The sequence below is a fragment of the Dendrobates tinctorius genome, unplaced genomic scaffold (genome assembly GCF_039654945.1).
Source record: "Dendrobates tinctorius isolate UK_male_01 unplaced genomic scaffold, ASM3965494v1 ptg000239l, whole genome shotgun sequence".
Taxonomy (NCBI): Eukaryota; Metazoa; Chordata; class Amphibia; order Anura; family Dendrobatidae; genus Dendrobates; species Dendrobates tinctorius.
In genome coordinates, this window is record NW_027361906.1 from 1667086 (window position 1) to 1694256 (window position 27171).

Sequence of the window (27171 nt, forward strand, 5' to 3'; positions counted from 1 at the left end):
CGTGTGGTAAGTCTTAGTAAGGCTACACTCACATGACTGCTGCCACAGCCTATGTGAGCATGACTTTGAAATAAGTTTAGGTTTCCATCACCTCTAAATTGGGTGAGTAATGAAAAGTTGTCTCTTTATACTTTACCGCCCTTTAGATTCAAAGGAGCAATAAAGAGCATTCTAGAGAAATGGGGCAGCTCAAGAGAAGTTCTTTAAATTTTTTTTCGTACATTTTGTTACCATTTTAAATCTAAGAAGAAACAAGTTACTTTAACCTCTTCCCAACATGCACCGTACATATACAGCTCTGCTTGAGCTGCGTTCCCACAAACAGCAGTATATGTACGACGCCGGGATCGTGCAGCCTCACGCTGATCATTGCGGCGATCGGGTGCAGGTGTCAGCTCTTTGTGAAAGCAATAAAATGCTATCAAAAAGACAAATGTAAATAAAAGTGGTACCGCTAAAAACATCATCTTGTTCTGCAAAAAACAAGCCATCAAACAGCTCCATCCTCAGAAAAATAAAAAAGTTATAGCTCACAGAATAAAGTGTTGCAAAAATAATTTTTTTTTATAAAATAGTTTTCATTGTGTAAACGCGCCAAACCATAAAAAAATCTATATACCGTAAATTGGGTATCGCTGTAATCGTACTGACCCGAAGAATAAAGCTGCCTTATCAATTTTACCACATGCGGAACGGTATAAAAATACACAAAAAGCAATTCCTGAGTTGCTGGTTTTTGTTCATTGTGTCTCCCAAAAATCGGAATAGAAAGCGATCAAAAAATGTCATGTGCCCGAAAAATGGTACCAATAAAAACGTCAACTTGTCCCGCAAAAAACAAGACCTCACATAGCTCTATCAGCCGAAATATGGAAAAATTGTAGCTTTCAAAATATGGTGATACAAAAACTAGTTTTCACAATAAAAAGTGTATTTTAGTGTGTCACAGCTGCCAAACATAAAAACCTGACATATAAATCTGGTATCTCTGTAATTGCACTGACCTGAAGAATAAAGTCACCTCATCACTTATACCGCACGAGGAACGGCATGAAAAATAAATAAAACTAATTCTTCACATGCTGTTGATTTTTTCATTTTGCCTCCCAAAGATTGCAGTAAGGCTCAGCACACATTTATCCTGCGCTCTACGCTGAGCGCTTACACTGGGGTTTCCATGTAAATCTCTGAAATACGTGATTCAGATGTAACCTCTGGCTGAAGATTCCCTATAATGAGGCAGATGGAGGCACTGTGGACACCGTTTGACCTGTGATCTGGCGGTGTCTGTCTTTTTAGAACTGCGTAAAAGTGCCATCGGCCACAGTTTTGTGCACGTCTGAAAAGAAGGACATCGCTGAACAGAGGCCAGACAGAGTCCAGAGTAACTCTGCTGCCTCATTATAGTGAATGGATCCATCTGAGGTTTCATCTGTCACGTCACTCGGAGATTTCGATGGAAACCACAAAGTAAGTGCTCATCGTAGAGGGTCGGATAAATGTAATAAAAAATGTTATGTAAAATGTTCTTAATATAAACTTCAACTCAATTCCCAAAAACAGCAAGTCCCCACTCAGATCTGTCATCTGTTAACAGAAATATAGAGGGATTCCATTTTAGTGGTAGCACAAAGGCTCTGGAAAAGCAAAATAGCTCTTCCCCCCCCCAAAAGAAATTCAGCAAATTCTCCGCTAACTAATCCAAATGTCTTCCCTCTCCTTCTGAGCCCCAGTGTGCCTAAACAACATTTAGCACCCACATGTTTGGCATTTCTGTAGAGATGAAAGCCGGCCTAATTACAGGTGCATGTCTTCAGAAGCATGGGCTGGGCATAATGTACTGGTCATTACAGCGTACTGGTCACTACAACGTACTGGTCACAACAGCGTACTGGTCACAACGGCAGATTGCAATTTTCACTCAGCAACATCCACTGCTGCTTGTTTCTGGAAAACACCCATAGAGTAAAAATCGTAACTACATAAGTAGATAAATTTCCAAAGGGTTATAATATCCAAAATGGGGTCACTTGAGGGGGGATTCTGCATTTCTAGCACTTGGGGGCTCTTTATATGGAATCCACAAACTTTTCTAGGAAAATCTGTATTCCAGGAGGCAAATAGAGCTCCGTCCCTCCTAAGTCACTCCGTATGGCTAAGTAGTACTGTACAGCCACATATGGGATATTGCCACATTCAGTAGAAATTGTGGGACAAATTGTGATGCCATTTTCACACATTTCCCAGTATGAAAATATTAAACTTGGGGCTAACACATAATCTTGGTACTAAAAATGTAAATTATTTTAGCTTCACTGCCCAATGGTATAAAAGTCTGTGACACACCTGCGGTGTCAATATAATCACTGCACCCCTAGATTAATTCATTGAGAGGTTTAGTTTGTAAAATGTGGTCACTTATGGGGCATTCTGCTGTTCTAGCACCACAGGGGCTCTGCCTATGTAACATGGCACCCTCTAACAAGTACAGCAAAATCTGCACTGTAATATGACATTTCTTCCCTTCTGAGCTTCGCACTGTGCCTCAAAAGTAGTTTTTGATGACACATGGGGTATCGGAGAACGTAGGAGAAATTGCACAGCAGATTTTGGGGTCCATTTTCTCCTGTTACCCTTGCGAAAATGCAAAGTTTGTAGCTAAAAAAGATTTTTACGGGAAAAATGTGATTTTTTTTTTTTTATTTTCACTGCTTAACATTATAAACTTCTGTGATGAAGCACCTGGGGGTTCAAGGTGTTCAATACAGATCTAGATAAGGTCCCAAAGGGATCTAGTTTCCAAAATGTGGTCACTTGTGGAGGGTTTCCACACTTTAGGCACATCAGGGCCTCTCCAAACATGACATGGTGTTCCGCTAATTATGCCAGCAAATCTTACATTCAAAAAGTGAAATGGCGCTCCTTTCCTTCCAAGCCCTACTGTGTGCCCAAACAGTAGATTCCCCCCACATATGGGGTATCGACATGCTCAGGAGAAATTGCACAACAAATTGTATGGTCCATTTTTTCCTTTTACCCTTGCGAAAGTAAAAAAAATTAGGTCTAAAGTAAAATTTTTGCAAAAAAAAAGTAAATGTTTATTTTTTCCTTCCATATTCCAAAAATTCCTGTGAAGCATCTGAAGGGTTAATAAACTTCTTGAATGTGGTTTTGCGCACCTTGAGGGGTGCAGCTTTTAGAATGGTGTCACCTTTGGATATTTTCTGTCATATAGGCCTCTCAAAGTCACTTCAAATGTGAGGTGGTCCCTAAAAAAATGGTTTTGCAAATTTTGTTGTAAAAATTAGAAATCACTGGTCAAAATTTTTTAACCCTTATAACTTCCTAATAAAAAAAATTATGTTTCCTAAATTGTGCTGATGTAAAGTATACATGTGGGAAATGTTATTTATTAACTATTTTGTACGATACGACTCTCTGATTTAAGGGCATAAAAATGAAAAGTTTGAAAATTGCGAAATTTTCAAAATTTTGGTCAAATTTTTTTTTTTCCACAAATAAACGCAAGTCATGTTGGAGAAATTTTACCACTGTCACGAAGTACAGTATGTTGCGAGAAAACAGTCTCAGAATCTGAAGCGTTCCAGAGTTATGACCTCATTAAAGGGACAGTGGTCAGAATTGTAAAAAATTGGCCCGGTCAGGAAGGTGAAAACAGGATTCGGGGTGAATAGAATTTGCTGCAAATTTCATCACATTCTAAATTTTCGTCAATTGGAAAAACAACTAATTTCCCTGACGAAATTTGAGAGAATCTCTTGAATTTGAATTTCGGGAGATTGGCTCATCTCGGCTTGTCTTACTGAAATCTGTAGATGCTTTTCACATTGGGAAAAGTAACAATAAAGGACGATTCCTCTATGAATAATATCTTACGTGATGGCAGAGATAGGGAAGCTTCGGAGGAGCAAAGCTCGTAGAATAACTGGATAACGTCTGTCGGTTCAATTGCTTTTTTTCTTTTTCTCACAATTCCCCGTGTGTCTGCTCGGAATGAATGCACCAGATTCTGAATGTCCGCACAGTTCTGCCCGGTTATGGCTTGTTATAAAAATGTCAGTGTTTTTTATTAGTGTGCGCAGGTAAAGTGCTGCCCTGGGATTCTGTCATTTATGGCTCCCGCTCCATGTGTGTCGCTGAGCAGCTCAAGCTTCCGTAATCCAGCTCGGAAGCAGAATTTTACTTTCCAGGTTTTATATCAGCGGCAGGAGACAACACTCGCATGGCCTCGTCCAAGGCAGTAAATTGAGCGCATTTATTTGGGGTCTAAAATTCATTGGGTTTCATCAAGAAATTTGCACTGTTTGGCTTTTTTGTTTCCCTGTTTCGATGTGGTCTGTCGTCCTGAATCAGATCTCAGGGGGCTTAGAAAAATACAAAAACGACTCTCCCATCAGAATGAGCTCACTGACAGATTCTCAGTTAACTCCTTCTACAGCCAGCAATAATCAATGCGATTCAGAAGGTTATAGAAGGCAAACGGTGCGAAATTTGTAATGAAACCCAATTACAAAAATGATTTAATGGCCCTAATATACTGTACATTAAAGACTTATGGCCCTAATATACATTAAAGTGTTCCGAATTGCCGACCATCCAATGTACGAGGTGGCTTCTATCACCATGAGAAAATGTTAGGGCTAAAGGAACGAGTCACCTAGTACATCCTGGGAAGTTATGGGAGGGTTCGATCTATCGCCAAAAAGGAGAATAGGTTTTTTTTAAAATTTATAGTTCTTCATTAAAGATGAAGTGTAAACAAGAAAACAAACAAACAAAACAAAACAAAAAATCCCCATAAATCAGGAGTGGAATTAGGAGTCATAGGGATCTATAGGTAGGAAATCCTCCGGAGAAGACACATTGAGCTAAACAGCAAAAAGTTATTATTTTTCACCAGCAAACGAGGAGTTCTTCTTCTTCCACCTTGTGAGAACTCGGCCTCAGCATCGGTTTAGGAGCGTGAAAGTAAACCGCAAGAACGCAGGACGTGTAGATATTGCTCTGGGATCAAACTACAACGCGAATGCCTCAGAACAAATCGTGATATTACTCATCGGCTACAAATGCTCTATAGGTGCAAATGACAGTCTGATCAGAGTGTGATCCCATTCTCCCAGATGACGGAAAAAAATTCTCCATCTTCCCCATTCTGTCAATCTGTGGAAATCGGGCAGCGCTCAGATGTCATCAAAGTGCAGCCCGACGCTTTCCACGGACTCGTTGACTTGCATGGTCAAGTGGGATCCAAATATGAAATCAAACTCCGGACTGGCTCTGTTATGATTGAGTCACCGTAGGAGGCAGACACAAAAATAGAAGCTACGTCCAGAAAACCAGAGAAGTTGGCAACTATCAGATTGCAGACCCCTGAACTTATCAACACAACTAGCAGTAGCCGTGGGGGGATCCTACGATGCCCTAGACCCCTCGATCACAGCCGGAGCGCTAAATAGCCTAGACAGAAAAGGAAATCTAAACTGCCCCAGAGCAGACCACAAAGTAAAAGGCAGCCCCCAACATATAATGACGGTGAAGCAAGATGAAAAAATACTCACACAGATAGAAAGATAGGCTGAGCAAACGATGAGGCCCAAGCTAACTAAACAGAAAAGGAAAGGAAGGTTGCTGTCTGCAATCTGCCAAAACACTATCAAAGACATAAGCCAACAGGCTGATATGGAAAAAGACCCTGAAGCAGCTAGGCTTCAAAAACTAAATCAGCACTCAGGTATTTTCAGAAGAAAGAGCTAAAGGAATTCAGCTCACCCCAGCAGGGAATGGCAGAAATCCAGAAAAACAAAGCAAAACAAAGTCAAGGCACCAATGCAAAAAGCCGAGCAGAAAACTTAGCTTTAGAAGAGCAGGAATTCAGACTGGTCTCCAAGGATCCCACAGAGAAATCACCCGCAGGGCAGAAGGGCGTCGGCAGCCTTATATCCAGTCAGTAACTCCACTCAGCCAGTCATCATCATCAAACTCAGGTGTTTGATAATCAGGCTCACTACCTTTCTCTACCAGAAGAGGGAGTTCCTCGGGCCTCAGTAGTGAAGGGGAAAATGAACTCACAACAGTACCTCCCCCTTGAGGAGGGGTCACCGAACCCTCAACCACGCCACCAGGGCGATCAGGGTGAGCCCGATGAAAGGCACGCACCAATCTTTTGGCATGAATATCAGAGGCAGAGACCCAGGAATTATCCTCCTGACCATAACCCTTCCACTTAACCAAATACTGAAGTCTCCGTCTAGCCAGACGGGAATCCAGTACTTTCTCTACCTCATATTCCATGTTACCTTCAACCAATACGGGGTCTGGAGGTGCCACCCCCGGAACAACAGGTTCAACAAACCTCTTCAACAAAGATTTATGGAACACATTATGGATTTTAAATGTGACAGGAAGAGCCAAACGAAAAGAGACCGGATTAATAATCTCCAAAATCTTGTAAGGTCCAATGAATCTAGGCTTAAACTTAGGAGAAGCCACCTTCATAGCAATATTTTTTGATGATAACCACACCATATCACCAACGTTAAACTGGGGACCAATGGTCCTATGTCGGTTGGAAAACCGCTGGGCCTTTTCCTGGGAGAGAGAGAACTTATCCACCACTTGGTCCCAGATCTGGTGCATTCTCTCCACCACCGTGTCAACACCTGGGCAGGCAGAAGGCTCCACCTGCCCTGAAGAAAATCGAGGATGAAGCCCAAAGTTACAAGAAAAAGGTGACATCAAGGTGGCAGAACTAGCTCTATTATTTAAAGCAAATTCGGCCAAGAGCAAAAATGAAACCCAATCATCCTGATCAGCAGAAATAAAACATCTCAAATATGACTCCAAGGTCTGGTTTGTTCTCTCTGTCTGCCCATTGGTCTGAGGGTGAAAAGCAGAGGAGAAGGACAACTGAATTCCCAGCTTGGAACAGAAAGTTCTCCAAAATCTAGACACAAACTGGACTCCTCTGTCAGATACAATGTTCTCAGGAATCCCGTGCAAGCGAACCACCTGTTGTAAAAACAGGGGCACCAACTCAGAGGAAGATGGCAACTTAGGGAGTGGTACAAGATGAACCATCTTAGAGAACCTATCACAAATCACCCAAATAACAGTCATTCTCTGAGAGACCGGCATATCAGAGATGAAATCCATTGAAATATGGGTCCATGGCCTCTTGGGGACAGGCAAAGGCATCAACAACCCACTAGAGCGAGAACACGATTTAGACCGGGAGCACGTCCCACAGGACTGCACAAAATTCCTGACATCACGAGACAAGGAGGGCCACCAAAAAGACCGACTCACCAGATCTCTAGTACCAAAAATACCTGGATGACCAGCCAAAGCAGAGCAATGGACTTCAGACATCACTCTCTTCTTCCACTGGTCAGGAACATACAACTTTCCACTGGGACAACGCTCAGGTTTGTCCTCCTGGAACTCTTCCAGAGCACGTCTCAAATCGGGCGAGATGGCAGAAAGAACCACCCCTTCGCCTAAGATGGTAGCAGGCTTGGTCACCACAGGAGAATCAGCAACGAAGCTCCTAGAGAGGGCGTCTGCCTTGACATTCTTAGTTTCGGGAAGAAAAGAAACCACAAAATCAAAACGTGTAAAAAAACAAGGCCCACCTAACCTGTCTAGGGTTCAAGCGCTTAGCCGACTCTAGGTAAATCAATTTCTTGTGGTCAGTGAGGACCACGACTTGATGCTTAGCTCCCTCCAACCAATGTCTCCACTCCTCAAATGCCTATTTCATGGCCAACAGTTCCCGATTCCCCACATCATAGTTACGTTCAGATGGAGAGAACTTTCGGGAAAAGAAAGCACAGGGATTCATTTTAGATGTTACAGGATCCTTTTGGGACAAAACAGCTCCCGCCCCAATCTCAGAAGCATCCACCTCTACCTGGAACGGAAGTGAGACATCAGGTTGTCGCAAAACCGGGGCGGAGGTGAATCTTCGCTTCAGCTCCTGAAAGGAAGAAACAGCCTCCGGAGACCAATTTAACACATCAGCACCCTTCTTAGTCAAATCAGTCAATGGCTTGGCAATACTAGAAAATTTTGCTATAAATTTCCGATAAAAATTAGCAAAACCCAAAAACTTCTGGAGGGCCTTCAAAGAAGTGGGCTGAACCCAATCGTAAATGGCCTGTACCTTGGCCGGGTCCATTTCAATAGTAGACGGGGACAAAATAAATCCCAAAAAAGAAATCCTCTGTACTCCAAAAAGGCATTTAGATCTTTTGACATACAGGGAATTCTCCCTGAAGATCCGGAACACAGTCCGAACATGTTCCACATGAGAATCCCAATCCTTGGAGAAGATCAAAATATCATCCAGATAGATAATCAAAAATTTATCGACAAAATCTCGGAAAATGTCGTTCATGAAGCACTGGAAGACAGGAGGGGCATTAGTGAGCCCAAAAGGCATCACCAGGTACTCAAAATGTCCCTCCAGAGCATTAAACGCCGTCTTCAATTCATCCCCATGCTTAATGCGCATAAGATTATACGCCCCCCTGAGGTCAAGCTTGGTAAACCAGGAAGCACCTTTAACTCTGGAGAATAGATCAGAAATCAGGGGTAACGGATACTGATATTTAACAGTAATTTTGTTGAGGGCACGATAATCAATACAAGGTTTTAATGATCCATCCTTTTTGGCTACAAAAAAAACCCGGCACCTAAGGGTGACGAGGATGGTCTAATATGACCCTTCTCCAACGTCTCCTTAATATAGGATCGCATAGCCTCGTGCTCGGGTACAGATAAATTGAAGAGGCGACCCTTGGGAAATTTACACCCCGGGCTCAGTTCAATTGCACAGTCATAACTCCTATGAGGAGGCAGAGACGCAGACTCATTCTCACTAAATACATCATAAAAGTCCGCCAAATAATCAGGAACATCATGCGACTGAGGAGAGGTGGAAAACACCGGAGCCTCACTAAAGGCACACCGACAACCCCAACTCACCACAGACACAGATTTCCAATCCAAAACTGGATTATTAATTTGTAACCAGGGAAACCCCAGAACAATAGTATCATGCAGATTATGCAACACCAAAAATCTGCAATTTTCTTGATGGTCTGGGGCGACCCGCATTACCACCTGGGTCCAAAACTGAGGTTTATTTTTAGCCAAAGGAGTAGCATCAATCCCCCTCAAAGGGATAGGCGTCTGCAGAGGTGTCATTGGAAATCCAAAACGTTTAGCAAAATCCAAGTCCATTAGGTTTAGGGCTGCTCCCGAATCCACAAAAGCCTTGGCGGAAAATGTGGACAGGGAGCAGATCAGAGTAATAGCCAGAAGAAACTTAGGTTGAACACCACCAACAGAAAACGTGTGTGCAAAGCATTTCTCTCGTTTAGGACAGACAGAAATAATATGCGAGGCATCTCCACATAAAAAACACAACTTATTACGCCTTCTGAACTCCTGACGCTGCTCTCTGGAAAAAACTCTATCACATTGCATAGGTTCAGACATTTGTTCAACAGGTGGCAACACCTCTCGTGCAGCTTTGCGTTCGCGCAAACGCCGATCAACCTGAATGGCTAATGACATAGAATCGTCAAGACCAGAGGGAACAGGAAATCCCACCATAGTATCTTTTACGGCTTCTGACAACCCCTTCCGAAAGAGAGCAGCCAAGGCATTATCATTCCAGGTAGTAAGTACTGCCCACTTTCGGAATTTTTGACAGTACAATTCTGCAGAATCATGACCCTGGTTCAATGCCAGCAGGGTCTTTTCAGCCTGTTCAATGGCATTAGGTTCGTCATACAACAACCCCAAAGCCTGAAAAAATGCGTTCACATTAGTCAGAATAGGATCATCTGGTTTCAAAGAAAACGCCCAATCCTGGGGATCGCCACGCAGCAAAGAGATGACAATTTTAACCTGCTGCGCGGAGCTCCCTGACGAGTTAGGCTTCAAGGCAAAAAATAATTTACAATTATTTTTGAAATTCAAAAATTTAGACTGATCCCCAAAAAATACATCAGGTGTAGGAATCTTTGGTTCAGCAGCATGTGAATGAGCAAGGTAGGTGGAAATTCCCTGCACTTCCGCAGCGAGCTGCTCCACACGATCAGACAATTGCTTTATCTCCATTGAGAGAAAAAAAAAATTCCCCCTACGGCCTCAGAGATATAGAGGAAAAAATATACACTTTTTTTTTTTTTTTTTTTTTTACAATTCTTTCCTGCTATTGAGTACCCTAGGATCTGCGGTATGGCGGGTGATTCTGATATGATTGAGTCACCGTAGGAGGCAGACACAAAAATAGAAGCTACGTCCAGAAAACCAGAGAAGTTGGCAACTATCAGATTGCAGACCCCTGAACCTATCAACACAACTAGCAGTAGCCGTGGGGGGTTCCTACGATGCCCTAGACCCCTCGATCACAGCCGGAGCACTAAATAGCCTAAAGACAGAAAAGGAAATCTAAACTGCCCCAGAGCAGACCCCAAAGTAAAAGGCAGCCCCCAACATATAATGACGGTGAAGCAAGGTGAAAAAACACTCACACAGATAGAAAGATAGGCTGAGCAAACGATGGGGCCCAAGCTAACCAAACAGAAAAGGAAAGGAAGGTTGCTGTCTGCAATCTGCCAAAACCCTATCAAAGACATAAGCCAACAGCCGATATGGAAATAGACCCTGAAGCAGCTAGGCTTCAAAAACTGAATCAGCACTCAGGTATTTTCAGAAGACAGAGCTAAAGGAATTCAGCTCACCCCAGCAGGGAATGGCAGAAATCCAGAAAAACAAAGCAAAACAAAGTCAAGGCACCAATGCAAAAAGCCGAGCAGAAAACTTAGCTTTAGAAGAGCAGGAATTCAGACTGGTCTCCAAGGATCCAACAGAGAAATCACCCGCAGGGCAGAAGGGCGTCGGCAGCCTTATATCCAGTCAGTAACTCCACTCAGCCAGTCATCATCATCAAACTCAGGTGTTTGATAATCAGGCTCACTACCTTTCTCTACCAGAAGAGGGAGTTCCTCGGGCCTCAGTAGTGAAGGCGAAAATGAACTCACCACAGGCTCTGTCTGAGGACATGTGCACGGCCCCACTGAATAACATTGGTCCACGTGCGACTGCATGAGTCCTTACTATCAGGTTTCGGATACTCACATCTGTTCTTCATAGATTGTGTCCATCTTTGTATATACTTTTATCCAATATAAATTTGACTATGTCATTTACATGTACTATTACTATTTACTTATTTACTTGCTGCAGGGTATTTGCTCATTTTGTTTTTTGTTTTTTTCTTGGGTTTTGCTGGTAAAATGTCCACAGTGTGAACATGCTCCTATAGTCCAGCTCAGTTTTCTTGCTTTTACTGCACAATGAACGCAGCCAAACGATCTCGACATACGATTCTCCACATCTGTGCGATGACAGCGATAACAAACATTTATAGGTTAGTGATTTAAAAAAAAAAATTGCAAAAAAAAAAAATGAACAAAATTTGAAACGTGTCACTTTTTCTGAGACCAGTAACTTTATTTAACTCTCGCGAGCTGGTTTATTTTCGTGTCTTCTTGTGTTTTTTTGTCTTTTTATTGCATTTTTTTTTTTTGGGGGGGGGGGGAAGGTATTACGACCCAGAAAAAATGCAATCATTTTATAGTATTTTTTTTGTATCCCAGACATGACGCTTGATGATTGCAATACCAGACACGACCTATGAACAAGAGTGGCGCTCTTCTCGAAAAACAAAAAATTCTAATCTCGTTAAACCCCATTAAAATACCAGAAACATGTAAGGAATAAAATCAAAAACAAAATTGAAGTCGAGCGCTTCCTAAACTGTAAGAAAACTTTTCTGTCTGAGCCGTCTGATATGATTGCCGTCCTTTTATAATGCATGCTCCTCTCGTCGGAGGCGTACTTATATATGCCATCTTTTCTGGAGCTTCTTAGTGTCCCAGTTAGAACCATTTGAAATCATTCTCAGACGCGTCGAGTTTAACTCCGTTCTCCTGGCACATTCCACCCCCGGCGATGCCCGAGGCCGCGCAGAAAATTACTTTTTCTTTTCAATATCTAAATTTGTTCTTTCCACATTCCTCTAATATCCGCCATTGACATTTCTCGAGCTTCTGCCTTTGTCTACTATAATTAGATCACTCCGCCCTGTCGGGTTTTCCAAAATGACTTCACCGTTTTGTTTGCAAGAATCTGGTTGAGCGGTGCTGTAAATGTTGTAGACTGTATAGCGATCTACACGGGCCAATAATATCCCTCGGGGGCCGGCTAAAAATTGGAAGCCAATTAAACCGGAATGTTTTGGGGGCTTTGAATAACTGGAGGAAACCAATCACGTATGCTCCATTTTCTCATACTTGCCATCTCCTTGTATTGGTCTTGCCGGAATTTGCCAAAATTTTTCTTTAGCCACAACTCCTTTTTACAGCCACTACCACAATCCTGCCCCCTGTTGGTGCCTCTGGACACCAAAACTCATTCCGTTGACAAGACATCCAAGGCACCATGCACAGGAAACCATCAGGGAGCAGCGAAGATTGGAAAGGAAAATGGAAGAATGGCCAACTCATTCGAAAGGTTTCCGCTTTTTTGGCACATATCATTTTTGCCAACAACATAAAATAGCTAAAATCTAAGTTGCTGTTTTACCCCCGCGTCTTTGAATTATTTGGCAGAAAAACTGTTGGCCTTGTAGCCCCTAACACAGAAACATATGCCCCGGTACCACATGCCTGTTTGCACAAATGCCCACTACATTCAGTTGTTTCTGCACTGAAACCCATTACCAGTGCCCCATTATACCCTGGGTATCTTTATGATCTATTAGAACCCAAAATTTGGGGGGAAATTACATTTTTTAGGCAGTTACACTTCATGCTTAAGTTTTCACTATAGGCACAGATTTGAACCCCTAAGAAGACTAACCATTTTGACTAACGGTTAAACCCTCTTAGTAGAGTTTACTGCTACAGTTGTGGCCAAAAGTATTGACACCCCTGCAATTCTGTCAGATAATACTCCGTTTCTTCCTGAAAATGATTGCAAATACAAATTCTTTGGTATTAATATCTTCATTTAATTTGTCTTAAATGAAAAAACACAAAAAGAATTGTCCTAAAGCCAAATTGGATATAATTCCACACCAAACATAAAAAAGAGAGTGGACAAAAGTATTGGCACTGTTCAAAAAATCATGTGATGCTTCTCTAATTTGTGTAATTAACAGCACCTGTAACTTACCTGTGGCACCTAACAGGTGTTGGCAATAACTAAATCACACTTGCAGCCAGCTGACATGGATTAAAGTTGACTCAACCTCTGTCCTGTGTCCTTGTGTGTACCACATTGAGCATGGAGAAAAGAAAGAAGACCAAAGAACTGTCTGAGGACTTGAGAAACCAAATTGTGAGGAAGCATGAGCAATCTCAAGGCTACAAGTCCATCTCCAAAGACCTGAATGTTCCTGTGTCTACCGTGCGCAGTGTCATCAAGAAGTTTAAAGCCCATGGCACTGTGGCTAACCTCCCTAGATGTGGACGGAAAAGAAAAATTGACAAGAGATTTCAACGCAAGATTGTGCGGATGTTGGATAAAGAACCTCGACTAACATCCAAACAAGATCAAGCTGCCCTGCAGTCTGAGGGTACAACAGTGTCAACCCGTACTATCCGTCGGCGTCTGAATGAAAAGGGACTGTATGGTAGGAGACCCAGGAAGACCCCACTTCTTACCCCGAGACATAAAAAAGCCAGGCTGGAGTTTGCCAAAACTTACCTGAAAAAGCCAAAAACGTTTTGGAAGAATGTTCTCTGGTCAGATGAGACAAAAGTAGAGCTTTTTGGGCAAAGGCATCAACATAGAGTTTACAGGGGAAAAAAAGAGGCATTCAAAGAAAAGAACACGGTCCCTACAGTCAAACATGGCGGAGGTTCCCTGATGTTTTGGGGTTGCTTTGCTGCCTCTGGCACTGGACTGCTTGTTCGTGTGCATGGCATTATGAAGTCTGAAGACTACCAACAAATTTTGCAACATAATGTAGGGCCCAGTGTGAGAAAGCTGGGTCTCCCTCAGAGGTCATGGGTCTTCCAGCAGGACAATACCCCAAAACACACTTCAAAAAGCACTAGAAAATGGTTTGAGAGAAAGCACTGGAGACTTCTAAGGTGGCCAGCAATGAGTCCAGACCTGAATCCCATAGAACACCTGTGGAGAGATCTAAAAATGGCAGTTTGGAGAAGGCACCCTTCAAATATCAGGGACCTGGAGCAGTTTGCCAAAGAAGAATGGTCTAAAATTCCAGCAGAGCATTGTAAGAAACTCATTGATTGTTACCGGAAGCGGTTGGTCGCAGTTATTTTGGCTAAAGGTTGTGCAACCAAGTATTAGGCTGAGGGTGCCAATACTTTTGTCTGGCCCATTTTTGGAGTTTTGTGTGAAATGATCAATGTTTTGCTTTTTGCTTCATTCTCTTTTGTGTTTTTTCATTTAAGACAAATTAAATGAAGATAATAATACCAAAGAATTTGTGTTTGCAATCATTTTCAGGAAGAAACTGAGTATTATCTGACAGAATTGCAGGGGTGTCAATACTTTTGGCCACAACTGTATGTTCATACCAAATTTTTTGAGAATACTGTTTGATGTTCAGTTATAGCGCTACTTCTGCCCATCGGTTATGTTTGGTATTAAAATTTATCAGTTCTATTTGACTGAATGGGGCCGAGCTGCAATACCAGACTCAGTTCATTGATAGGAGGGGGTGCTATTTCTTGAGAAAAAAAATGACCTTTTCTTCTAATTCTCTGATTTGCTTTGTGTCTTGGTTATTAAACCTGATGTTAGTTTGTACCCACTTGGGGTAAAGTGTCAATCTACAACTAGTCCTGGATACAATGATTTACATCTAATGAGACTACGGCCAAAGTTCTGCAGGGAGAACAGAGGGTTGTATTGAATCTTGTGTACTCCTTGCTCCTCCCGCTAGATACACACATGTAGCATTTGGTGCCAGTAATTTCACTGAAGATTCAGGTTAAACCCGTATCTGTGCTGACTGCTCTCCGCTCTGCGCGCTCGCTGGTCTGGAAATAACAAGCTCGACATCCACAGCAAACCATGTGGAATTACCACGAGTCTGTGATTTTAATAAATAGTGGCAAGCAGCAGCAAAAGCTACTTGGACAAAAATACAGCAGAAGTTCGACCCAGATTGTCCGTAATATTCTCGTACGGAAGAAATAATCTAATATATAAAGCTCAATGTGTGTATGTACACTCACTGGCCACTTTATTAGGTACACCATGCTAGTAAGGGGTTGGACCCCCTTTTGCCTTCAGAACTGCCTCAATTCTTCGTGGCAGAGATTCAACAAGGTGCTGGAAGCATTCCTCAGAGATTTTGGACCATATTGACATGATGGCATCACACAGTTGGCGCAGATTTGTCGGCTGCACATCCCTGATGCGAATCTCCCGTTCCACCACATCCCAAAGATGCTCTATTGGATTGCGATCTGGTGACTGAGGAGGCCATTTGAGTACAGTGAACTCATTGTCATGTTCAAGAAACCAATCTGAGATGATTCGAGCTTTATGACATGGCGCATTATCCTGCTGAAAGTAGCCATCAGATGTTGGGTACATTGTGGTCATAAAGGGATGGACATGGTCAGCAACAATACTCAGGTAGGCTGTGGCGTTGCAACGATGCTCAATTGGTACCAAGGGGCCCAAAGAGTGCCCAGAAAAAATTCCCCACACCATGACACCACCACCACCAGCCTGAACCGTTGATACAAGGCAGGATGGATCCATGCTTTCATGTTGTTTACGCCAAATTCTGACCCTACCATCCGAATGTCGCAGCAGAAATCGAGACTCATCAGACCAGGCAACGTTTTTCCAATCTTCTACTGTCCAATTTCGATGAGCTTGTGCAAATTGTAGCCTCAGTTTCCTGTTCTTAGCTGAGAGGAGTGGTACCCAGTGTGGTCTTCTGCTGATGTAGCCCATCTGCCTCAAAGTTCGACGCACTGTGCGTTCAGAGATGCTCTTCTGCCTACCTTGGTTGTAACGGGTGGCAATTTGAGTCACTGTTGCCTTTCTATCAGCTCGAACCAGTCTGCCCATTCTCCTCTGACCTCTGGCATCAACATGGCATTTCCGGCCACAGAACTGCCGCTCACTGGATTTTTTTTCTTTTTCGGACCATTCTCTGTAAACCCTAGAGATGGTTGTGCGTGAAAATCCCAGTAGATCAGCAGTTTCTGAAATTCTCAGACCAGCCCTTCTGGCACCAACAATCATGCCACGTTCAAAGGCACTCAAATCACCTTTCTTCCCCATACTGATGCTCGGTTTGAACTGCAGGAGATTGTCTTGACCATGTCTACATGCCTAAATGCACTGAGTTGCCGCCATGTGATTGGCTGATTAGAAATTAAGTCTTAACACACAGTTGGACAGGTGTACCTAATAAAGTGGCCAGTGAGTGTATGTATGTGTATGTGTGTGCATGTATGTAGGTGTGTATGTCCGGGATTGGCATCCGCACCGTCGCAGCTACAGCCACAAAATTTGGCACAGTCACACGTCTGGACCCCGAGAGTGTCCTAGGCTATGTTGTGAGGCAAAATTTTAATCCCGCGCATTCCAATTCATCAAACAATTTTGCCCGTATCTACATAATGAGGAAAAAGTGTGTGTATCAAGCCCCGCCCCTCATTATGATGTCATAATGGTTGCCATGGCGATGCTGATGTCATCATAGGTTGCAAGCCCCGACGCTCATTATGATGTCATAATGGTTGCCATGGCGATGCTGATGTCATCATAGGTTGCAAGCCCCGACGCTCATTATGATGTCATAATGGTTGACTATGGGATGGAGGATGTGTGATGGGTATATGGGCACTGGACTATGGGATGGAGGATGTGTGATGGGTATATGGGCACGTCATTATGGGATGGAGGATGTGTGATGGTATATGGGCATGGGACTATGGGATGGAGGATATGTATGACGGGTATATGGGCACGGGACTATGGGATGGAGGATGTGTGATGGGTATATGGGCATGGGACTATGGGATGGCGAATATGTATGATGGGTATATGGGCACGGGCCTATGGGATCATGGATATGTATGATGGGTATATGGTCACGGGACTATGGGATGGAGGATAATTATAATTTGCTATAACTAACCACAGTTAGTTACTATGCCCGGGCAGCGCCAGGCTCTTCAGCTAGTCATTTATAATTATAAATGCGGCATTAATACTGACTTTCATTATTCACATCAGTCCGAAGGATTAAAGACCTCAAAGGGGAGCTATACTTTGAAGTAACTCTACAGAATAAGCTCTCCTGTATGTGTGGACATGAAGAATAACATGTATCCTGCATTTTCAACAGTTTCGCCCTTTGTTGGCCTATCTCTTAATTTGCAACTCTGAGCTAGTAGTGGGTACAAACTAGCTGCTATGATGTCTCTCGACGACATCATGGCACACACGGATGAAGAAAAATGTTATTTTTCATTCCTTATAGAGCACACGAACAGAAACAGGAGCATGGAGGAATTTACAGCAGAACTTAGAGGTGTAGCTGTGATTCCAGCTCTGGGAAGAAGTAAAAGACTTGTTAGAAAGCTCAGTACAATCTTTCTGTCTCTCTCTTATTATGAGGAAGACCGCTGAAGGTCAAATGATCCTTATCTGGATAGAGCAAGGTGCAAAATGACAGCGAGCAATTTAGGTGATTCACTCATAGCGAATCACATATTGTTTGAGTTTGATGGGGTCAGTGAATTCCAGCTGTGATTCCAGCTCTGGGGTGAAGTAAAAGACTTGTTAGAAAGATCAGCACAATCTTTTTGTCTCCGTCTTGTTATGGGGAAGGACACCTGACAGGGGCATACATAGAAATCATGGGGCGCCATAGCAGAAGTTTAATTGCCACGTCCCCAACAAAATACATAAACAGTATAATTAATATATGACAGGGTCACAGAAGAGCATTTCTTAAAACTTTGCAGTCCTTACAACGTAATTTTCCTCATACTGAAGCCCTACATTCCCTTTCATTGCACCCAAAAAGTATCATGCCAACAAAAGTGTCCCCCAAACACAGTATAATACCCCCACAGTGAATTCCAGTATGATGACCCTATTGTACCTTAACTCAACTCCCAAGGCAAAGTATGGTGACGCCAACACAGTGTGATCCATCAACTGTGAACCCCACACAGCCCCCAATGCAGTATAATGGACCAACATTCAATATAATGGCTCCACACCTCACCACACTGTATAATGGCCCCACTAGCCTTCCAAACACTATAATGCCCCCCCCACAGTATGATGGACCCCACACAAATCTTCACACTGTATCATTGCTTGCATACAGTATAATGGTTCTCACATAGCCCTCCATAAAGTATAAAGGTTTCTACATAGCCCTCCAAATATTATAATGACCCCACATAACCCTTCAAATATTATAATAGCCCCACATAGTCCTCCAAATATATATTAGCCTCAGCATAGCCCTCCATATAGTATAATGGGCCCTATAGACCTCCATATAGATAGTCCTCCATACAGTATAATGCACCCCATAGTACTCCATAAAGTGTAATGCACTTCTGCATAGGTCTACATATAGCATAATGCACCCCATAGTCCTCCACATAGTATAATGTAATCCCATTAGTCCTCCATAGAGCATAATGCACCCCATAGTCCTCCATATAGTATAATTCACCTAATAGTCCTCCGTACAGTGTAATGCACTCCCCATAGTCCTCTATCATGCAGCCCATAGTGCTGCATACAGTACAATGTACTCCATAGTCCTCCATATAGCACAATTCACTTCCCATAGTCCTCCACACCTCATAGTCATCCAAATAGTATAATGCACTGCTCAGTCCTCCAGTTTAATGCACTCCCCACAGTCCTCCATACAGTTTAATGCATGCCCCATAGTCCTGCATATAGTATAATACACTCCCCATAGTCCTCCATATAGTATAATGCACTCCCCATAGTCCTCCATATAGTATAATGCATTCCCCATAGTCCTCCATATAGTATAATGCATTCCCCATAGTCCTTCATATAGTATAATGCACTCCCCATAGTCCTTCATATAGTACAGTATAATGCACTCCCCATAGTCCTCCATACAGTATAATGCTCCCGATAATCCTCCAAATAGTATAATGCATCCCATAGTCCTCCATACAGTATTATTACTACTACAAAAAAAAAGCACTATAATGGCTCCCCACAGTATGATGGACCCCACACAAATATTCACACTGTATCATTGCTTGCATACAGTATAATGGCTCTCACATAGCCCTCCATAAAGTATAAAGGTTTCTACATAGCCCTCCAAATATTATAATGACCCCACATAACCCTTCAAATATTATAATAGCCCCACATAGTCCTCCAAATATATATTAGCCTCAGCATAGCCCTCCATATAGTATAATGGGCCCTATAGACCTCCATATAGATAGTCCTCCATACAGTATAATGCACCCCATAGTACTCCATAAAGTGTAATGCACTTCTGCATAGGTCTACATATAGCATAATGCACCCCATAGTCCTCCACATAGTATAATGTAATCCCATTATTCCTCCATAAAGCATAATGCACCCCATAGTCCTCCATATAGTATAATTCACCTAATAGTCCTCCGTACAGTGTAATGCACTCCCCATAGTCCTCTATCATGCAGCCCATAGTGCTGCATACAGTACAATGTACTCCATAGTCCTCCATATAGCACAATTCAGTTCCCATAGTCCTCCACACCTCATAGTCATCCAAACAGTATAATGCACTGCTCAGTCCTCCATACAGTTTAATGCACTCCCCACAGTCCTCCATACAGTTTAATGCACTCCTCATAGTCCTGCATATAGTATAATGCATTCCCCATATTCCTCCATATTGTATAATACACTCCCCATAGTCCTCCATAAAGTATAATGCACTCCCCATAGTCCTCCATATAGTATAATGCATTCCCCATAGTCCTCCATATAGTATAATGCACTCCCCATAGTCCTTCATATAGTACAGTATAATGCACTCCCCATAGTCCTCCATACAGTATAATGCTCCCGATAATCCTCCAAATAGTATAATGCATCCCATAGTCCTCCATACAGTATTATGGCTACCACAATAAATACAATGCTCACCTTTACTTCTCATTCCCCTGCTACTCCGGTCTCTGTCGCAACGTTCTGAAACGCCACACATTTTTTTTTTTTTCCGTATATGTACCTACCTACCGTCAATGTAATGCCTTTATGCATCTGTATCTGTACTTGTTCCTGCCTTGCTGCTGTAATGCTCTGAATTTCCCCATGGTGGGACGATTAAAGGATTATCTTATCGTATCTTACATTTCAGGGCAGCGGGCTCCATGTAGTGACATCATTGCGCCTAATGCTCTGAGATGTCAGATGCAGAGGGAATGATGGGAAAGGGAGCATAAGCTGACGCTCCCTCTCTCATCATTACTTTCAACTGTATCGGCATCCAGTTGAATGTGTATTGAAAGGCGGGGCGGTGGTGCCGAGGCGGAGACCGTGCCCCTCAGACTTATAGACCCTATAGCGGTTGCGATGCCTGCCACCATTGCCGGGACGCCACTGCCTCCTGATGTCATGAGATCCTTATCTGAATAACACAATGTGCAAAATCGCTGCAAGCAATTTAGGCGATTAAGAAAAAAGCGAATCACAAATTTAACAGGTTCAGTGAATTTCTAAGGCCACGTTCCCACGATGAGTTTTTGGCAAGTTTTTCACTCTGTGTATTTTTAAAAAAAAATGCAAATAACTTAATTTACATAATGGGTGCAGAAATGATGCAGAAACTCTGCAACATCTAAAACTTACCAAAGGCTCATCGCAGGAAGCCAAAAAATTGTCCAATATTTTGTGATTTTTATTCATTGTCCTTGTGATTAAAATGGCAGAAATGGGCACATGTATTATAAACATGGGCACGGTGTAGGGTCAGGAATTGCTGCTTATTCTACAGCATGAAACACAACATACAGACCTTCCGCATATGTTTCCTCATATTGGGATATGTAAAGGTCGGCCGTGTGTTTAGACTTTTTGCAATCTGATTTATTTCCAATAGATTATTTGCATTTACTGGAGTTCAATTTGTGGTCTATACGGATGCCAGAATCTCTAGTCACATCGTGTACCAGCAAACCCTGCAAAAGTGAAATTGCTGATCATATCTGGAGCATCCCTGACATTTAATGAAATGAGAATCCACAAAGTTTCCTTTTCTTCATACATAGAAGACCTGCTGGCAACAAATCCTTATTCTTCAGATTTCTACATCAGCGCATCACCGGCTCTACAGTGTGACCAAGTCTTGCTAATATTCACCCACAATGGAGACAGATTCAGCAGCAGGGAGGAGGGACACTGAGGAGCTGTTTATCAGGAAATGTGACTGGAGATTCAGCAGCAGCAGGGAGGAGGGACACTGAGGAGCTGTCTATCAGGAAATGTGACTGGAGATTCAGCAGCAGCAGGGAGGAGGGACACTGAGAAGCTGTCTATCAGTAAATGTGACTGGAGATTCAGCAGCAGCAGCAGGGAGGAGTGACACTGAGAAGCTGTCTATCAGGAAATGTGACTGGAGGATCAGGAGCAGCAGGGAGGAGGGACACTGAGAAGCTATCAGGAAATGTGACTGGAGATTCAGCAGCAGCAGGGAGGAGGGACACGGAGAAGCTGTCTATCAGGAAATGTGACTGGAGATTCAGCAGCAGCAGGGAGGAGGGACACTGAGAAGCTGTCTATCAGGAAATGTGACTGGAGATTCAGCAGCAGCAGGGAGGAGGGACACTGAGGAGCTGTCTATCAGGAAATGTGACTGGAGATTCAGTAGCAGCAGGGAGGAGGGACACTGAGGAGCTGTCATTTACGCTAGACGGGTGTGAAATCAGCAGCAGCTGAGAGGAGGGACACTGAGGAGTTGTTAATCAGAATTGGTGGGTGGAGATTCAGCAACAGCAGGTGAGGAGGAACACTGAGAAGATGTCAATTAGGTTTGATGGGCATAAATTCAGCAGCGGAAACTACGGACACAGAGGAGCTGTCAATCAGGTTAGGTGGCAGAGGCAGTGTTTAAACTTTAGAAGAGAAGTCTACACTGGTTCCGGCATGAATTTTTAAAGTAAGTACACCAGACTCATCGGGTATAATATATCCCCACCAATAAAAAGGTATTTTGGCAGAAAGCTGTCACATATAAATACACACAGGTGAAAGGTGCAGCACAGTCAGTGTCCTGCGGCCATCTTCGCTCTTGACTCTTGGGTTTCTGCTGCCAGGCAGACACTGAACGCGACCGTGCCATCTCTCCTTCTTGTCTGGACTTCTCTTTGTGCCAAATACTCCTGAATGCTGACGTTTATCAGGTTGGGCACATTAGACAAAGGACAATAGCATTGAAGGTGACGGGCAATGGATCAGTAGAACTGAAGGTGAGGGGCAAAGGACCCGCTAGGGTGAAAAGGGACAGGCACATGTGACCACACCCTGTGCTGATCGTTTCTGGAGAGCGGTTAATTCCACTCGCCCAATATTTTACTGTAAGGCTATGTGCACACACTGCAGATTCACCTGCGGGTTTTTTCCCGTGGAACCGCAGGTAAAGTGACCTGCGGTTTTGCTGCGGTTTGGCCTGCGGATTTGCCCTGCGGTTTCACACCTCATAATGGATGAGGTGTGAAAACGCAGCGGAATCTGCAGAAACAATTGACATGCTGCGGAAAAAAAAACGCAGCAAAACCGCGCAGAAAAAAATGCAGAGTGAGCACTGCGGTTTTGAAAACCCATAGGCTAACATAGTAAAGTACCATGTCTGCGGAACTGCTGCGATTCCGCAGGGCCAAAACCGCAGCTGAACCGCAGCAAAAACTGCAGCGTGTGCACATAGCCTAACAATATGGCAGCAGCCGCCACCTAAAGGCCCCCGGCTGTATTGGACAGCAGGGGTATCGCGAAATATCAGCTATCGCTCTGACAATTTGGGGGCGTGAGACGTAGATCCGCATTTTTTTTTTTAACTTACCCTTACTCCATAAAATGACATAAGCTCTGGGTCAGGACATGGCGGTTCTGGTCTAATGGATCCGAAGAAAATATTTCTGATCATATCTGTCCGCACTTTATGTAGCTATGAAGAATGACCAGTTTAGTGACATTTCTGTCAGATCAGCCGCCGATCTCTCCTGTATTCAGCTCATGGACTTTATAGAGAGGCACTCACCCGGAGAAACTGCCTAAAACAATAGTGAATCACCGACAGATCTCATCCCCTCCAGGGGCACTTATTTTGGAAATATAATAGGGTTACATTTCTCCCAACCATGTCACCACAATCCTTGGCCATGCTGTCATCACACTGGCACTATAGCAATCTACACTGACACTGTATAATGTCATTTTTGGTGCTTTATGGAGGGATTTTTGAGTGGGGGGTGGTCAACCATGTAAATGTATGACGGTATCTATGTTTTTGTAACACCACAGGTCAGGCAATATTACAAAAAGAATCTATAGCTCTATAGGAGTCATCTGAGGCATAGCAAGAACACTAACATTCCTCAGAAGAAAATCTCACAACCCCCCTCAAGTCATATGGTCAAAGGGGGCTGTGGATCTCCTGGCTCGGCGTTTTGGCGGAGCCTTCGTCAGAGTCAATGTAAACGAAATTTTTATTCCTAAACATAAAAAATATGGGAAATTAACCATGGAGTGAAAAAAAAATATTTTATCACATTCATCCCTATGCACAAAAAAATAAGTACTCTAAAATAGCTTTCTATGTGCAAGACTATAACTACTACAATACTGCCCCTATATATACATATGCAGTGTCGAAGGACGGTTAGTCTGAAATGCCTCTGCATCTGGAGTTTTTATGTATTTGGGTTAAGAAGGGATTTTTATGAGGCTCCCTTGCTGGATGTTCCTTCCTTTCATCTACTATAATACTGCCCCTATGTACAAGAATATAGCTACTATAATACTGCTCCTATGTACAAGAATATAACTACTATAATACTGCCCCTATGTACAAGAATATAACTACTATAATACTGCTCCTATGTACAAGAATATAACTACTATAATACTGCCCCTATGTACAAGAATATAACTACTATAATACTGCCCCTATATACAAGAATATAACTACTATAATACTGCCCCCTATGTACAAGAATATAACTACTATAATACTGCCCCTATGTACAAGAATATAACTACTATAATACTGCCCCTATATACAACAATATAACTACTATAATACTGCTCCTATGTACAAGAATATAACTACTATAATACTGCCCCTATGTACAAGAATATAACTACTATAATACTGCCCCCTATGTACAAGAATATAACTACTATAATACTGCCCCTATGTACAAGAATATAACTACTATAATACTGCTCCTATGTACAAGAATATAACTACTATAATACTGCCCCTATGTACAAGAATATAACTACTATAATACTGCTCCTATGTACAAGAATATAACTACTATAATACTGCCCCCTATGTACAAGAATATAACTACTATAATACTGCCCCTATGTACAACAATATAACTACTATAATACTGCTCCTATGTACAAGAATATAACTACTATAATACTGCTCCTATGTACAAGAATATAACTACTATAATACTGCCCCTATATACAAGAATATAACTACTATAATACTGCCCCCTATGTACAAGAATATAACTACTATAATACTGCCCACTATGTACAAGAATATAACTACTATAATACTGCCCCTATGTACAAGAATATAACTACTATAATACTGCTCCTATGTACAAGAATATAACTACTATAATACTGCCCCTATGTACAACAATATAACTACTATAATACTGCTCCTATGTACAAGAATATAACTACTATAATACTGCCCACTATGTACAAGAATATAACTACTATAATATTGCCCCTATGTACAAGAATATAACTACTATAATACTGCCCCCTATGTACAAGAATATAACTACTATAATACTGCCCCTATGTACAAGAATATACAGTGGGGAAAAAAAGTATTTAGTCAGTCAGCAATAGTGCAAGTTCCACCACTTAAAAAGATGAGAGGCGTCTGTAATTTACATCATAGGTAGACCTCAACTATGGGAGACAAACTGAGAAAAAAAAATCCAGAAAATCACATTGTCTGTTTTTTTTTCATTTTATTTGCATATTATGGTGGAAAATAAGTATTTGGTCAGAAACAAGCAATCAAGATTTCTGGCTCTCACAGACCTGTAACTTCTTCTTTAAGAGTCTCCTCTTTCCTCCACTCATTACCTGTAGTAATGGCACCTGTTTAAACTTGTTATCAGTATAAAAAGACACCTGTGTAAACCCTCAAACAGTCTGACTCCAAACTCCACTATGGTGAAGACCAAAGAGCTGTCAAAGGACACCAGAAACAAAATTGTAGCCCTGCACCAGGCTGGGAAGACTGAATCTGCAATAGCCAACCAGCTTGGAGTGAAGAAATCAACTGTGGGAGCAATAATTAGAAAATGGAAGACATACAAGACCACTGATAATCTCCCTCGATCTGGTGCTCCACGCAAAATCCCACCCCGTGGGGTCAGAATGATCACAAGAACGGTGAGCAAAAATCCCAGAACCACGCGGGGGGACCTAGTGAATGAACTGCAGAGAGCTGGGACCAATGTAACAAGGCCTACCATAAGTAACACACTACGCCACCATGAACTCAGATCCTGCAGTGCCAGACGTGTCCCACTGCTTAAGCCTGTACATGTCCGGGCCCATCTGAAGTTTGCTAGAGAGCATTTGGATGATCCAGAGGAGTTTTGGGAGAATGTCCTATGGTCTGATGAAACCAAACTGGAACTGTTTGGTAGAAACACAACTTGTCGTGTTTGGAGGAAAAAGAATACTGAGTTGCATCCATCAAACACCATACCTACTGTAAAGCATGGTGGTGGAAACATCATGCTTTGGGGCTGTTTCTCTGCAAAGGGGCCAGGACGACTGATCCGGGTACATGAAAGAATGAATGGGGCCATGTATCGTGAGATTTTGAGTGCAAACCTCCTTCCATCAGCAAGGGTATTGAAGATGAAACGTGGCTGGGTCTTTCAACATGACAATGATCCAAAGCACACCGCAAGGGCAACGAAGGAGTGGCTTCGTAAGAAGCATTTCAAGGTCCTGGAGTGGCCTAGCCAGTCTCCAGATCTCAACCCTATAGAAAACCTTTGGAGGGAGTTGAAAGTCCGTGTTGCCAAGCGAAAAGCCAAAAATATCACTGCTCTAGAGGAGATCTGCATGGAGGAATGGGCCAACATACCAACAACAGTGTGTGGCAACCTTGTGAAGACTTACAGAAAACGTTTGACCTCTGTCATTGCCAACAAAGGATATATCACAAAGTATTGAGATGAAATTTTGTTTCTGACCAAATACTTATTTTCCACCATAATATGCAAATAAAATGAAAAAAAAACAGACAATGTGATTTTCTGGATTTTTTTTTCTCAGTTTGTCTCCCATAGTTGAGGTCTACCTATGATGTAAATTACAGACGCCTCTCATCTTTTTAAGTGGTGGAACTTGCACTATTGCTGACTGACTAAATACTTTTTTTCCCCACTGTAACTACTATAATACTGCCCACTATGTACAAGAATATAACTACTATAATACTGCCCCTATGTACAAGAATATAACTACTATAATACTGCTCCTATGTACAAGAATATAACTACTATAATACTGCCCCTATGTACAACAATATAACTACTATAATACTGCTCCTATGTACAAGAATATAACTACTATAATACTGCCCACTATGTACAAGAATATAACTACTATAATATTGCCCCTATGTACAAGAATATAACTACTATAATACTGCCCCCTATGTACAAGAATATAACTACTATAATACTGCCCCTATGTACAAGAATATAACTACTATAATACTGCCCCTATGTACAATATAATATAACTACTATAATACTTGAGTCAACAAAATGTTAG